The following is a 17,480-nucleotide window of genomic DNA, read 5'->3' on the forward strand; positions in this document are numbered from 1 at the left end:
ATTTTTTTTTAATCTCACTGCGTGTCAACTTCACGAATAAATACTGCTGAAATTATTAGATAAATGCAATTCCTGAAATATTAATTAACGTTTTGATTTAAAAGGAACAGTTCTACATGAACATATCTTATTATAACATATCATGTGTGTAAATTTGCATAAATATTTCTCCCAGTGTATTCTAAATCTATGTAACAGGTGCAGTAAGCAATAAAAAAATATTCATTTTGAAAATCTCATTATTTTATTATTAAGATATTTATGATCATTTTTGACTTGACAAGAAAATAATTGAAATTATATATCTATATATGGATATATTTATGTGTATGTGTGCATACGCATGAGATGGAAAACATACTGAATGTAGCATCTAATGAGGACTTATGTGTATATATATATGCATATATGAAGGACTCAATTCACATTATTTAGTTCAACACAAACAAGGTGGTTAAATTAAGAGTTCAGAAGACTCAAACACTTTTTAATGTCACAGGACAGAGAAAGAGGTGTCTACTACTGTTAAAAAATTAAAAAAAAAAAATGTATTTGGATATAAATGTTCTATTCATGAAAATAATTCAAGATTTCATAATACTTTTAAAAAAGAGTTTCCTAAATGAGTAACATATGACTTTGGATCGCATGTAAGTAGTATATATGCTTTTCAGAAAATTTCATTGTCTTCCACATAAACATGACTAGAGTTGTACTAGAGTATTTAGCATATTTCCTAGATATGTATAAGGTAAGGTAAAACCAGAAATGCATAAAGTGATGGTTATTGAATTTAAGTTTAAAAATTTGCTAAACTTAATGTCAGCTGAGTTCAAAGATCCCTAAAATCAAAGAAAACATTCTAGGCTATATATTATCCTAGCACATTAATATTTACAATATGTGTTGAAACAAAATAAAAACAAAGCATTGAGAAATAATATATATATATATTTTTTCATTCTGCATTTTTCCATTTTAGTGCTATTTAGTAGAAGAAATTAACGTGTTTGGTCAATACCTAGCTTTTAAGGATACCTCTTTAAGTAAATCACTTTGTACATTTTAAATCTTTTGTTTTATGAGGAGTGTTTTGTCTTTTTGATTTTGTCTACCTTTTCAATGGTATGTTTTATTAGAAGTATTCCACAGGTCACAGAAAGGAATGCTTTCTTCTCTCAGATTGTCAAAGTTGGGTAGAAATCCATAGAAAGAGAGGAAGACAACATTTTCTCTGTGAAAAACCAAATAGCTCAGACGGACAGAAAGTAGTATGTTTCCTGGATGCACAGAAGAAATAACTCTCTTCTACATATAGAGGCTTATTAGAGATTTTGGTGACCCCAAGTATTCTTAAAAGTTATGTAAAGGTATGAGAATCCTTGGGGTTTTTTTGGCTCAAAGCTTGCTTCCTGAGGTATTTCTTGTGATAAGACTCTTAACTGATTTATTGAGGAGGCAAGTGATGGGTGCTAATGTGTTACAATCAACATCACTTTGTGGACATTTGAAACCAGAGCCTCCAGAAGAGAGTGCTCAGGAGTGTTTACTGGTGGAAGATCTGGCCTGTGACTAAATAGCTCCAGCTTGGTATGGGAAAACTGGGGAATGATACCATCTTGACCTGTGAAAAACAGGATGCAGGTGAGCATCTCTGCTCCCTCTTATCTACCCACAAGGTCCAGAAGATGGGAACAAAGGAGTTTCTGTTAAGACCTCAGAGACAGGAACTGCCACTCAAAGGAGAGCTGACTCAACCACTTTGGTTTTGAGCTGTCACTCCAAAGAGAGCTGACTCAACCACTTTGGACTTATAAATAAGTTGGTACTACCATTTAAAGGTTGTTGTCATCAAGGGAACAACAATGCCCAACGGCCTACCACTACTGAAGATCAATGACTGAGCTACGAACCATGCTGGATCCATGTTGGTAGCTATCTCCCTCTTGCTTCCTACAAAGACTCCTTGCTTCTATTTCCTATCTTTTCTATCGCCCTTCTCCCCTGCCCCATCACCCTGATTAAGATTTGTAATAAACTGGTCAGATCAACATTTGAACTACTGTTTCTTAATCTCACACTGGGTATACATATGTCAAAGAACCTCCTCTCCCTCCTATAAATTGGAGTGAGACAAAGGGGGAAAAGAAAAGACAAAGAGAGAGAGATGTCATTCTACAAGGGTCAATTTATATTTTCTTCTATATCCTTCATATTCACTTATTCTGAGGGCATTAGTGCTTTGATTTTGCCTTTTGGGCTGGTCTTTGTTTTACTCTTATAAGGAAAAGCATTAAGGATTAGAAAGCTTTTCACTGTTTCAGATGTGCCTATCTAAAGCAGAACAGTCAGATCCAAATTAAAGATCCCAGATGATTTGCAGACCCATTACAAAACTGTGGTTAACAGCTGAGGGATGGTGATCTATAAGGTTTTAGTGGATATCATCATCATTGGAGCATGTGTGCTGTGTTCCAGATAGAGAAAACAAAGCTTCAAGCATCATTCAGAAGATCTGAATGGTTATGGAAACAAAATATTTAACCACATAAAGTAGGAACTGTATTCCGGTAGGTCCAAAAATTTTATATAAGGAATTGTTACATTGCAGTTTCCAATTTTTTGCAACCTATCAACTGATGCTGTAAGCTAAATCAGAGACTAAAGAAAAGAACTTCAGGTATTTTGCAAAGAATTCAGGGCCAGCTGGAAGTCAAAGCAATGTATGCTTAACTACGCTGAATAGTCTATGTTTTACATTAAGTAGTCTGTGTGTATTTGTTCTGATTGCTCAAGGGGAAATAATTACTGTTTAGGAAAGATTGTCCATTATTACCTGATTAAAGAGAAAATAAATTGTATGCCAGGGAATATCTTGCTGCTATTCTTTATAACTAGAGAAATACTTCTGTACTGATACTGTTTTCAAAAAATACCTGTTCTATGTTTAAGGTGCTATTCTACATAAGTAACAGTTCAAAATCTGAATTTTAAAAAGTATTGTGAATCACACTGAATTTAGAGAAAAAAAGAATAAATGAAGATGGTACAGAACCGTAAGAAATTCATGTCCAGATGTGGTTTTCTTTCTTCCCCCATAATCTGGGACTAGAAAGAACAAGATGGCCAAAAACAAAAATAAAGTAAAATAAAGTAAAATAAAATAAAATAAAATAACCAGCAAAGTATTCAACCAAAGTGAGTGAAGAAGGGGTAGGAGGTGCACCAGCCATGTAGGAAAAGTTCCCTGCTGCCCAGGACCAGCCAAACTGAGGCCCCTTGTACCCCATGAGGTACCGCACAGAGCAGATCTCCATGTGTAGCTCACGGAGAAGCCCACAGTGAAGCAGATGGACATGGCCTGATGGAACAGTCTCAGTGGAAAGAAGCTTATGGTGGAGCAGAAGATCTGAGGGATCTATCATCTGTGGGAACCTAGAGCGGTGTGCTCCTGAAGGATTTCACACTGTAGTACAGACCCATGCTGGAACAGTTTTTGAAGAGCTGCAGTCTGTGGGCAGGATCAGTTCGGGAAGGATCATGGAAGGACTCCACATCAGAGCAGAGGAATAGAATGAGGAATAAAGAATGGTAGAGAGCAAAGCCTTATGGGCTGATCACAGTTTCTATTTCTTGACTGAAGGAAGTAGAAAAGGATGGATGGGAGGGAAGGTGTTTTTAGTTTGATTTTGTTTCTCATTGCTCTATATTGTTTTCAATAGACACTAATTACATAAATCTCTCTTAAGCTGAATCTGTTTTGCATGTGACAGTAATTGGTAAGCCATTTCCTTTTTCTTACCTCATCTGCTTGTTTTCAGTTTCATTATATTTTTCCTCAGTGTCGTTCTGGGGCTGGGAAGTGAGAACATGGCACAATGGTTCTTAGTTATTTTACCAGTAAAAGCCCCACAACACGTTGGATAAGATTCTACGCATTCCAGCCACCTTGCTTTGAAACTTCAATGTTCACAGACAAGAGAGTTAAAGTATAGTTTGAAAGATTTCTAACTAATTTCTAAAAATTTCTTAAAAAAAAAAAAAAAAAAAAGTAAACAAGTAAATAAATTAACAAACAATTTAAGATTAAAGTATTAGTAAAGTATCTCCTGTCAATTAAACAGCTGTGGAGACAATCAAATATCTGCAAGCACATAGAATTAAGTAATTTTTCATAAACTTTTATCTTTAGGAAAAGGAACTAAATGCAATTTTTTTTTTTTTCTTTTTTTTAAGTGGGAGTCTGTAAATAGGTTAGAAACAAACAAACAAACAAAAACTAGGAAATAAACCAAAATACTCAAAAAAATCAAAAATTTCACCATGAAGTAGTAAGTACAAGTCATAGTCAAAGTGTGTCATTGTAATTCCATACATCTTCACAAAGAAAGATATAAATGTTAGTCATGTTTTCTCAAGCCTATGAAACTATAGATCTGTCTATCTATATTATATATCTTTTTTACATAACAGATTTGTAACCTAGATAGCTGAGGAAGGAAGGAAATAATGTATTTCAGCTTATTACTGTGAAATACTTATTCTGCTTTTCTGAAAGAGTAAAAAATATATTATCCTTGTAGTTCCTTTGGGCTATTTCACTGTTCAGAAGTAGTTACTCGGGGTATATTTCTGTCTTGAGTTCTGTGATCATTTTAGAGCTTACCAAGTTGCACTTCTATAACCAGACATTAAGTTCCAAGGCTTTTTATTCTATCTGTAAATCAGTCTGCATACTGTCCACAAAGAGACATAGGAATGTATGTACACATGTAAAAGTTTACGGAATAAAAATAAATTCTTCAAATTAAATGTTCTGTATTTATTCATGTCAGTTAGTGAGACTACTTAAAGCTGAAGTGACCTTAATTTTCTTTGTGGTTTTAAACAAGAATTTGTGATAGGTGAGAGAAAAAGAAAAGCATTATGGCAATGAGAAAAAATTCAAGTTATCTTAATAAGACAAAGGGAGAAGAGAGATTCAGATGTGAGGGCTACATAAATACCTGAACTCTGCAGGGTCGTGAAATCTATGCCAGCACTAGTACATTCTTTGGCTGAAAGCATAGTGCATTACTTTCATATTGTCTCTCAGTCTATTAAAGAACCAACTGGGAAAAAAAAAGGTCAAATGAAAGATGACAAAATGGCTTAGATGCCTCATTTGTTGTTGCAGTTGTTTCTGCAGTTCAACTATTATTTTATTATCCCTTGGTTTCATGGTTTTTTATAACAATGTGAGAAAATAATAATACCATTATACAAAGCTGATACTGTAATCTTGGTGTACGCTGAATGTGCTACATTATTACGTGTTTTTTAAAGTAATTGGACTAAGAACAGGACAAAATCTCAGTTCTCTGAACTTCAGATGATTAAAGCCTGCTGGAAATGCATTGTGGTTTAACCCAGCAGGCAGCTCACTCACTCTCAAACTCCCAGTGAGATGAAAGAGAGAACTGGAAGAAAAGTAAAAGTTGTGGGTTGAGGTAAAGACAATTTAACAAAACAGAAAAGGAAAGGAAAATAATAGTAATAATAGTGATAAAAGAATATGCAAAACAAAAGATGCACAAAGCAATTGCGATAGGGAGTAGCACCACACAAACCCACCCTACCTGTGCTAACTCCCTCCAGTTTCATAGCTCATCATAACACTACATCATTATGAATATCCCTTTGACCAGTCTTGGTCAGCTGACCTGGTTCTGTTCCGCTGGCAGAATGAGTGCACCCCCAGATTCCTCATTGGTATGGCCTTATGAGAAGCTGAAAAATCCTTGAGTTAGTATAAGTACTGCTCAGCAACAAATAAAACATTTGTGACCTATCAACATTATTCTTATCCTAAACCAGCAACACAACACTATTCCAGGTACTAGGAAGAAAGTTAACTCTATTCCAACCAAAACAAGGACAATTAGCTAAAATCAAAGCTCAAGAAACCCACATCATTAAGAACCCAGATTCTGTTTAAATTCCCTCCTTTTACAATATCTGTAGTGTTCATACTGTATCCAGTCCTGGTTGCTTATTCTCAGGCCACATAACAAGAGTACTGGAGCCTTCCTAATGTCTAGTTCTACTGAAGACAAGTCCACAGATACCTCTTCTATATTTTCTTAAAACTGTTTTTAGGCACTAGTCCATTTCCTTTCTTTTCTGAGATTGACTCCACCTCAGACTCAGTTCAAAACTTCTGCAGGTTAATAATTTTAAGAAAGACAAGAAATTCTTGATGGTGTAAAGTTTAGGATCCTTACTGCACAGAGATAAGGACAGTTATTTTGACTGACAAGTGCAAAATCTTGTTATTTTGCTGATTATTCTTTTCCTGGGAGAGAAATATATATGATAATCAGATTGACTTTTTGCAGTATGGATTCCTCATTACTGTTTTATTATTACACTACTTGTTCTGATTGTTTTTCCTATACTGTGTTTTTATCTTATGCAAGTTTTCTTCATTATCTATATGCTGAAGCAAAATTATAAAAAAAATTTGAACTAGAGACAGCTGACTTTATGACAGCAACATTGATTACTCTTTTTCCATTTCCCACAGAGCTCTTACACTCTAACAAAGCTAGATTTGCTAGACCTTGATGCTGTCCCTGCAGTTCTGTATGGGTGTGAAGTGACTGTGAGCATACGCAATTCTCTATCTGACCTCAGGTGAGTGTGTGGCCAGGTCTCACATCAGATCAAATAGATGCAAAGCTCTTTTTATTTGAGAGTTCTAACATAAACATCAGTTGGTTTGTTGATTTGTTTCTTGTTTGTTTGATTATTTGCTTTATTCTTTCTTTCCTCACGATTTTATTTTAGTGTTTCAAATATTCCACTATCACTTTTTTTTTCCACTTCTTAAGCCATTTTCAGTGACTCCAGAATGCTATAATACAATCTCCAATTTCATTTACAAGAATGAAATATCTAGTAAAACATTAATGTGATTCAAGTTTTAACTGGGAAAGTGTATTCTTTTCTTTGAAAAATTAGTCTTTTGACCATGGAAGAAGTCTGAGAAATATTTGAAAACTGGTACGTTCTGAAGATAGTTATGCCAAGATCATAAAATACTTTAGTTGAATGTGGCATAATCATGCCTCCTGACAAAAAAAAAAAAAAAGACTAAATGTAAGCTGAATAATCCTCTGAAGATACCTCTTCTTTTTAACTGTGAGTTGTATATTCCAATGAAAAATAGGTCTGTACTGTTCCCTCTGCTTCTTCCCCTTCTCCCCTTCCAGCCCTGAAAAGCCCCAGTAGGAACAAGTTTTCTCCAGGATGGCCTTAGCTGGTGACCTTGGTTGGTTGAAGCCAGCCTCCCCACTCCCACTTTCTCGTGACTATTGTTATGATGGTTGCTCTAGGTGAGAGAAAAAGTCTGATTTCTAAATAAGGAAGCAGAAGCAATCAGAAAACTAGTGGACAAAAATATTCTAAAAATATTCTTCTGTGGAACAAGGTGGTGTAAAATGATCAAGGAACAAAAGCAATTGCATAAATAGAGAAACCATGGGAAATTCTTCATTCTGTTATAAACAGTTCTGCAGTGGTAAATATAAGCAACCACTTCCTCCTGGAAATACAAGGTAGCAAGAGGTCAAGTGGTTTCTGGAATGACAGACACAGCTTGATTTTTTTAAAATCAATTTTACCTGAGTACAGAATTCAGGACTCATTAATCTTTTCTGGTACTTCCCTCTTTACTTTTTCCCTCACTTCCTAGGAAAGAAAAAAAAACAAAGAAAGAAAAAAAAAAAAAAAAAAAGGGAAGGAAAACAACAACAACAAGAAAAAACTTAGAGGAAAGTACAGTAGACTTGCAGAACAAAAAATAGGCAAACAAACAAGAAAACCCTGATTGTCTTTCTAGATAATCACAAAGCTATAAACTGAAAACTCAAAATCTGTACTGCAGGGCATATAAATGCATCATAAGAAGCCACTGTATTTGCTAGTGGTATATCACAGGATCCTTCTTCTAACAGACACTTTGATGTGTTGTCTTACAGGAAGAAGAGGGTTGGGTAAAAGTCTTCAGTCTCTAAGCAGCCATGTAATTTCTATCTCATATAGATAATAATTTTATGCTTCACAGGTCTATTTCAACATAAACTATAATGCCATACAGACCTTTTACTTTTTCTACATTTAAAATTTAAATTTTTGGTTTTGCTTTGTTTAGAAAATTGTTCTTCTAGCGTTTTTGCATATCAGTTTCAATATCAAACTTTACAGCTACATTAATAACCAGAGGATAAAATCATCTATGCAGTTTCTTGTGTGCAGAGTGTCATGGTTTTATAATTTTGTTATCAGTATTCCACATCATAACATCATGTAAAGCATGGGTAATGAAAGAGTTAATACTCCAGTTCTGTGGACTGACAACTTTTTGAGTACCTGGTTCTCAGAAGAGAAGAAGAACTACATAACCCAGGGGACTTCATGGTCAGAGAGGAGGATAAGCCATGAGAGGAAGTCATGGGATCTTGCTCTCTCGCTCTCTCTTGCTCACTGCCTGGCAGCGTGTGGGTGTGCTCTCCAGCCGTGTGTCTTCAGTTCAAATTTAGTAAAATTAAGTTTTCCTCCTTTGTTTTGTTTTGTTTGTTTTTTAAATGTTAATTGTAGAAGATTATTTTGATGCAAAATTTCTAGGAGACAAAATACAGGAAAAACCACACTTTTAAAATATAAATGTTTCAAGCTGAAAATTAAGGAATCAGACTCATTTTCATTTGTCATATGCTTCTTCATATATTTATATGCTTCTTCATATATTTCTATATATGACTAAGTTCCTGAAGCAATAGATTCATCATGTACAATTTGAAAGAATGTTCTCATTTGGCAGCTCTTAGTGTTGTGCAAAGGGAAACTGAAAGAACTGAAAGAAGATGACCTTTGCAATGAATCCAAGGGAAAGTTGTACAGGATTCTTGGAAGATATACATTCAAACACAGTTTGAAATATTCCTGTCAGATATTTTGCAAATACAATAGTTTATTAAAACTCAGTAGTAGCAAGAATCCTTTGACTGTGACCCTTATTTTCCACCAAATGATTCTACTTCTGAATAGTGAATAAGTCAAAATATTTTATTTCAACTCTTTCATCAAGTACATTATTTAAATATATATTTGGAATTCTTCATTTGATTCTTTAAGTATGCTGAATAATAGTAAAATTTGAATGATTTAGGTTATTTAACCCCAAATTCATGGGATTATCAAATCATAATTTCATTATGTTGCTTAAAAAATATTGTACAGTCATTTTTGAAAACCTCTGAACATGTACAAAACTAAAATAATTTGAAATCATCTTCAGATTACTAACATTTAATCAAAACTAGTCACTAGGAGCATTTTCCTTCTATGTGTTTTGAAACATAAGGGAAGTAACTATGCTTTGTAAGTAACTATGATTGGCAGAATTATTCTTGATAGAGTTATACTGTGGATCCACATACACTATGTGCTGGGCCCCCAGCACAAGAAAGACATGGAGCTCTTGGAACGAGTCCAGAGGAGGGCCAATATGATGATCAGAGGGCTGGAGCACGTCTCCTATGAAGAAAGGTTGAGGGAACTGGGCTCGTTCAGCTTGGAGAAGAGAAGGGTCTGGGGAGACCTCATTGTGGCCTTCCAGTACTTGAATGGAGCATGTAAACAGGAGGGGGAACAACTGTTTACAAGGGTGGATAGCGATAGAACATGCCATAGGCATTTAAACTGAGACTGGGGAGGTTTAGATTAGATATCAGGATAAGGTTTTTCACACAGAGGGTGATGTCCCACTCTAACAGGTTGCCCAGAGAGGTTGTGGATGCCTCATCCCTAGAGGCATTCAAGGCCAGGCCTCTCCAGCAGATTATCCTCCAGCCTATATTGATACTCACAGTTATTATTTCTGATGTACAAGACTTTACACTTGCTTCTGTTAAAATTCATCTGATTTATTGCTGCTCAGCTCTCCAGTTTGTCCAAGTCTTGCTAAATGGCAGCACAGCCATTTAACCACTCCTTCCAGCTTTGTATCATCAGCATACTTACTTATGGTGGACACTATCCCCTCATCAAGATTGTCAATGAAGTTATTGAACAAGACCGGGCTCAGCACCTACCGCTGGGGAACACTGCTAGTCACAGGTTTCCAAACAGACTCTGCACTACCAGTCACAACCCTCTGAGGTCTGCCAGTCAGCCAGTTCTCAACCCACCTCACTGTCCACTCATCTATCCCACACATTCTCAGCTTTATTATCAGGTGTCCTGGGAGACAGTATCAAATGCCTTGCTGAAGTCAAGGTAGATGACATCCACTGCTCTCCCTCCATCCACCCAGCTGCTGATGCCATCATAGAAGGCAACAAGGTTGGTCAAACATGATTTTCCCTTGGTGAATCCATGCTGACTATTCACAATGAGCTTCTTTTATTCCAATTGCTTGGAGATGACATCTAGAACAAGATGTTCCATTTCCTTTCCAGGGACAGAGATGAGACTGACTGACCTGTAGTTTCACAGTTCCTCCTTCTTGCCCTTTTTGAAGACCAGTGACATTGGCTATCCTTCAGTCTTCAGGCACTCCTCAAATGGCTAATGGAAATAATGTGCATTTTTGAAGTCTTCCAATTATGGTGAGTGTAAGTATCAATTAGCATGTCCAATGCTTTTAAAATTCCATTTTTAATCTTAAAGGATAATATTAGGCAACCCTGATAAATAGAGGAAAAAATATATGGAGAAATAAATGTAATGGGACAGAGATGTTAAATTTGCACAAATATATTAATGTCACTTTTCAAATGCAATTATAAGAATACCTCTGTTTTTCACCAGTTTTTTTTTTTTTGAAGAATTTCTTAAAAAAAAAAAAACGCTAACAAAAATATCATAAATTAAATATATATACATATATATATACATTCAGATTACATTTTTATGCTTCCCTAATGTGTGAAGTTCACAGAATCACAGAATCACAGAATCACTAAGGTTGGAAAAGACCTATAAGATCATCCAGTCCAACCATCCACCAACCATACACCAATGGTTCTCGCTAAACTATATCCCTCAACACAACATCCAAACGTTCCTTGAACACCTCCAGGGTCAGTGACTCCACCACCTCCCTGGGCTCCCTGAGTTATTTATTATGAAATAAATAAATAAATAAAGCAATAAGAACAGCATTTTTTACCCATATTCTGAATTAAAGAAAGCAAGTTAAGTTAAAAGTTATGTGCCTTCATGGGGTATTGAATTGGCAGCTGCACATTTGACCTTGCTAAGCCAGGTTCATGTTGCCAATAACAGATGCTTTTCTACAGACTCAGACAATTAGTGCAAACAGCGGGTTTCCTTTATCTCCAAATAACATTATTAGCTAACCTATCTCTGGAATGCAAAATGGACAGTAAAACCACAAATTAATGAAGAAGCAGCAGACTGGTGGACAGAGTTGTGGCTGATGAGATGACCAACCTGAGGCAGTCAAGTGTCCTCCATCCAAACCTAAGGAGAAATATTTTTGATATGCAATATTTTAAAGTACTGTCAATGGTTTACGGGCTGGTTCGTCCCAGTTCCATGACTAGCAGGACGGAGGGATCTGTAGATCTGCACCTCCAGAAAAGGGAAACAGGGGACCCAAAATAATTGAAAACAGTGGCAACGATCTGAGGTGAAACAAACTAATTTACTAAATATAGTATCAGCAAAATATAATGAGAGAGAGAGAGTGTGTGCAAAAGGTGGATAGGTCTCACCACAATGCTGAGGTGAGAAGTGCACTCCAGTTGAGCCGATGAAGAAAAGCAGACAGAGACGAGAAGACGGAGAAGCGCAGGCGAAGAAGAGCAGGCGAAGAAGAGAACATCAAGTGACCTTGCCGGGAGTTACATCTCCTTGCTGACCGCAAAGCCCCCTGGGGAATGTAGTTGTTGTTCTCCTCCAGACAGGCACCCGGAACTTGAGCATCCACATTCAAACCCCCAGTGCATTACATGATCTTATGATGTGGAATACTGATAACCAAAATCATAAAACTATGACAAGTACTTAGAAACATTTTCTCCACAACTTCTCATTTGACTTAGGTGAGGCTGAGCAATCTATAGTTCATTATATCTTTTTGTTTTTCCTGAAGTTAGGTGAAACATTCTTATTTCTCCAATAATTGCCTTACTTAGACACATGTTTCTGAAATCATCACATTAAAATGTATGGTTATCTTCGCTATACTTCTCAAAAAGTTTGTAACTATATATGAATCCTCTTATAAACAACCATGTGTTTATTTACTCACTTATTTAATTTGCTTAGGTATAGGAACAGTATAATGGATACTGTGCAGAGATTTATGTACTTCTAGTTTCACTATATTTTTAATACTGAAGATATTTCTTACTATATATCTCTTTCAGAAAAAAAACTGTAGAGAAAGCAGTAGGTATAAATCATCATTGAAACTATGTGGAGAAAATAAAGAAATAAAAAATTGTTATTACGATGTTAATGAGGAAACGAGGATTTTATGAACATGAAGATTAGCAGAATACCATTTTTGTATTCAGGGACTGGTGATAGTTTATGTTTTTCATCTGTTATCGTCATGTAAAATGCAGAGTTCTGCTCATGGAATTGAAAAAAAAAAAAAAACACATTACAGAGAAAGAACAGAATGTCACACAAGAAGAACAAAAATGATATAAATAGGACAAAAGACAGAATTATATCATGTAGGTGCAACTGTTTCAGAGTAAACATCTGATATCTAAGCCAGAACTTGACCATAAATACTTTAATAAAAGGGATACCACTTGATTAAACTGCATTATGAGAGAGCTGCTGAAAAGCTCATTTGAAGATGAAAGTATAACAGCAAAGTATTTCTAGCAACATTTTACTGCAATAAGGACCAGTAAGTTATAGGTGAAAGCAGAGAAAATATTAAAGAAGAAAATAACAGCACGACTTATTTCTTCTGTTATGACTAGAAAAATACAGGCTGGTTAATTTATATTTACAAATATATCAGAAAAGCAAAAGGATTATTTAAGACACATAAACCTCCATTTTAAAAAAAGGGGTTTAAAACAATCTTGAATAGCTATGAAAGGATCTTGAGAACTGGAAGGAAGCAAGTATCATACCTGTCTTCCAGGACATGAAGAAGGGAACTACAGATAGTTAAGCCTCAGTTCAATTCCTTGGAAGGTGATAAACCAAATATCCTTGGAATCTATTTTCAAGCACATGAAGAAGAAATTGTGACTGGGAGTTGTCAGAGTTAATTACAAAAATCATGCCTGACCAGCCCTATAGCCTTCTGTGATGAGAAATCTGCCTCCATTGAAGGAGCGGCAGATGTTGTTTTACACAAGGTGCAGAAAGGCTTTCGGGAATAACTATCTGAGCACCCTCATCTACAAGCTGATAAAGTACAGGCTAGATAAATTAACAGTGAAGTTGAAAATAAATTGTCTGGGCAGCTGGTTTCAGGGGGCAATTATAAGTGAGACATAAAATTTATCTCAAAGTTGTCAGTACTGGTATGCTCGCAGGATCAATATTGGGATGAGCACTGCTTAATATCTTCATTTGGAAGCTGGGTGCTGGAATAGAGTGCATCCTCAGCAAGTTTATGGATAAAAATAAAATTGATAAAAAAGTTTAAAATTCCTCAAAATGGGTGGAGTTGATTGATCAGATGGATGCATTGTCTTTCAAAGGGACAATAAAGGGAGTTATAAATTTAATGTAAAATATAATAAAAAATATATGAATCAATAGCAAATAGTGACTAAAAGCTTAATGCATTGTCATTAACATCTAAAAAATCTGGGTTTACAATCCCAGAAGTACTAAAGCTAAAACAGCATAATGTTATCCATGTTTCACATTTATCAGTTTTTTGGGCAGCAATGACAAAGTTCATGAAAAATACATCAATTACATGACAGCAGGTGCTTTACTGATGATTTAAGATATGTTTCACTTTGCAGCATGTGAAAGTATCTATAAAGAAATGAAATTTGTAATCTTTAAAAATAAAATACACTCGTAAACTAAATATGAAACAAAAAATATATATTAACTCTATGAGAAATGCAAACAAAAAACAATTAATAGATAACTGTATGAAATCACAAACAGGAGAGCATTCCCAGTATCCACAATTTTAAGAACTGTAGAAATGATACAAAACATACAACATTGTTTTAGAAAAGTTAAGGGAAAATAAAGGAAACAAAATAATAATAAGGAAAAAGAGGTTTATGGTCAAAAAGGAAAACAAACAAAACAAGATGCATCTCATTATATTTGTTACTTGGAGGGATGTCTGGACTAAGATCCAAGTCTTTGACTACGATGAAGTCTTCTATGAATATGTGTATACACTATCTGTCATAAATCCACCATTGAGAAGTGTAACCTATGATAATTCTCTATACTCTTATAGTTTGAAATCACAAATATTTTCAATATCACTGCCAGGTAACTTACCTCCCCTTTGGTATCATGATGGATAGTTTTGATAGATTTACAGACAATTCAATTATCCAGTTTTCGTATATTAAAGAGAACATTTTTATAACAGACAAAGAAAGTAGGAAAGGCATTCATAGTCAACACTTCATGTTCTTTAGTCATAAGATACCTCTATTAATGCTAAATATGCATTTAGTAAGCTACACCTATGGGACAATAAATGCTGTCTAGAGTATCTTATTCTCAACTGAATTTTCTTCCTTGTTGTTTGTTTGTTTGTTTTTGTTGTTGTTTTGTCACAATTTCAGTAATTCTTAAGATGAAGAATCTCAAATAAAAGTTGTTATAAGTTATTTCAAAGAATTACAAGCATTTATCATAACCCATGGCAAATAAATTGATGTTATTGACTATATCTGAAGGACAGGAGAACATTTCTGTTATTTTGAATTACAAGATTTAGCATTCTGATTGCATTTCAGGATTAACATACCTGTACACCATGAATTAATCTTTATCTTGGAGAGAACTGCAGGTTTGTGAGCTGCAGCATATTCATAAGACTGACTTGTCCAAGCAGGATTTTTCCCAAAATGATTAATCGGTTCAATTGAAGTGATTATAATAAGCCTTGTAACTAGGTCCAGAGGGATTCAGATGATGGACAACAAGAAGTAAGTGAAGTATTTCAGTGATCTCCTTGATAAAAATTCAGATTATTTTGTTCCTTTGATGGAAAAAGTCATCATCACTGAAATACCATTTTCATGGGAATAAGTTTGGAAAGCATCTCAAAGCCAGAAAATTACAAAGTTGTGAAACATTTATGGATGCATATATATAACCTATATCCATGATCTTCCTATAAATTTTAGAGCAAATTGGTCTTTATTTATTTTTTTTTTTTTTCCCCACATCTCCTATGTCGGTCCTTTATATCAGTTTAGAAAAAAAAAAAAAAGTTACCTTTGTTACTTCGCATTATCCCAAGGAATTCTGAAATTTTTTTATGCAGAGTTGAAGCTTCTCTAATGGGAAGGGGGAAATTATACTTCATAACAACCTGCCTTTTAAGGAAGAAAATAACTACTCTGACATTTCTGAAAAATGAAACCACTAAGAGTTAGAAGCTAGCTTTTTTATAACTACATGGCTACAGTCTGAATAAATACAGCAATGCTTTTACTCTTTTGAAGCCTGTTTGTGATATGCATAACCACACCAGATTTTATGCTTATGAAATAAGCTAAGACATAGATGGCACAGATAGTTCAATTGCCAATAGATTGTGCCTGGGGAGTGTTCCCTCTAAACCAATCAGATCAGAGATACCTTCAGAAGTTGGGGGGGGGGGGGGGGAGAAGGGAGGAACAGGGAATCTTACAGAGGTCCAGAAGGCATTTTACTAACTTTTGTCTTTCTTCCACTTTTTCAGATGTGTGACTTTTTCATTCTGGAAGGAAAAGTAGTATCATTATTCTGTAAAGTAACATAAACTGACTCTGGTAAGAAAATCACTGTGTCTCTGAACATCTTCAGGTACAAATATTGTATTATGAATAACACTTTTATCCATATGTTGCAAGAAAGTCCATTTTTTTTACTCTCAAAAGGTGCTCTATCACTTTGTTTCTATCATTATAGAAATATTATTTTGGTCAGCAGCCTAGCACTGTTGACAGGGACAGAAAAGGAGTATTGTTTAGACTGCCACAAAAAACATCATGTTTTAGCTGACAGCAGCTCTCAAGATCACATCAAACACAACTGACACAAAAGTGTATTCCTAAGTGAATAATCCAAAAAACTTTTCCTCTTAAATCCAATACTAATTGGGTATTATGATACATTTTGTGTTTCGTGTCAGAATTTTTTTTACCTTGTATTACCTAATGTTTTCTCATTATTATTAATATGCTGAGAGAATAAGTGTAACATTACGATTTTTGTGATTAGAAAATTTTGACTGCTTTAAATGCATCACAAAAATTATTGTTAATGACTGATAATGTGCAACAACTATTGGCATGGTGATCTTGTGAAAGCAATAAAGAAGAGGACTGAAGTAATAACATATTTTAAACAAGCCTTTTACATATTCTTCAGTCAACATGGTCAATGTTATAAGTTGGATTTGAATTAGTAACTGAGAGATGAAAGGTTCTTAATGTAACTGCAGTCTTCCATATTTCATCTATAATTGAGTAGTCTTTATTATCTTCAAAAGAATAATGTTGCACTTTTATGAGTTAATGTTAATAAAAAACATTTAAATTTCTTCATAAAATGTTTTCTAAAGTCTACACAGCTAAGAGACCACAAATATTCGTGTTCACTGTTCTGTTTGTACTGAGCAAAATAAATGGCTACTGAAATAATTGTTTAGAAGAGAAATGCCATTAGAGAGGAAATAAAGGCAGTGTGTCACATTTAAAGAACATCCAGACTTCTAGAGAGCAGTGCATAAGGCCCTGCAAGGACTTGCAAAAATTAGTACATGTAAAATATGCTTCAGAGTAGAAAAATGAAACACAACAGAGCTAAAAATAACTCTTTGAAGTATATATACTATATCCTATATTAAAAAGATATGAAGAAATCACTCTAGGAGTTATTAAGAAAATTTTCTGCTCAAAATATTGTATTCTAGCTGCTTCCCTAGAGTTTTCCTGGCTATAAAAAAAAACCTTCAAGGAAGATTAAGGCATTATTTTCCTAAATGATTTTGGCCCTGCTAGGCTTTGATATTAAGGGAAAAAAATCGATTCAGAACTTTAATCCAATAAAGGAACTAGACCCTCAGACATCACGGATTAGAAAATCTCTATCCTGTCTACCTTGGGAAGTTGTCTCCGCATTATGGTGGTAAATGCATTATAACTCCAGAAGAGTGATAGACAACTAGCTATACTTATTTACAGAAAGCAAGAAGCTGTCAAAATTTGCTTGAAAGAAGATGTTTCAAGGGCAAT

The sequence above is a fragment of the Phasianus colchicus genome, chromosome 1 (genome assembly GCF_987193195.1).
Source record: "Phasianus colchicus chromosome 1, bPhaCol1.hap1.1, whole genome shotgun sequence".
Classification (NCBI taxonomy): domain Eukaryota; kingdom Metazoa; phylum Chordata; class Aves; order Galliformes; family Phasianidae; genus Phasianus; species Phasianus colchicus.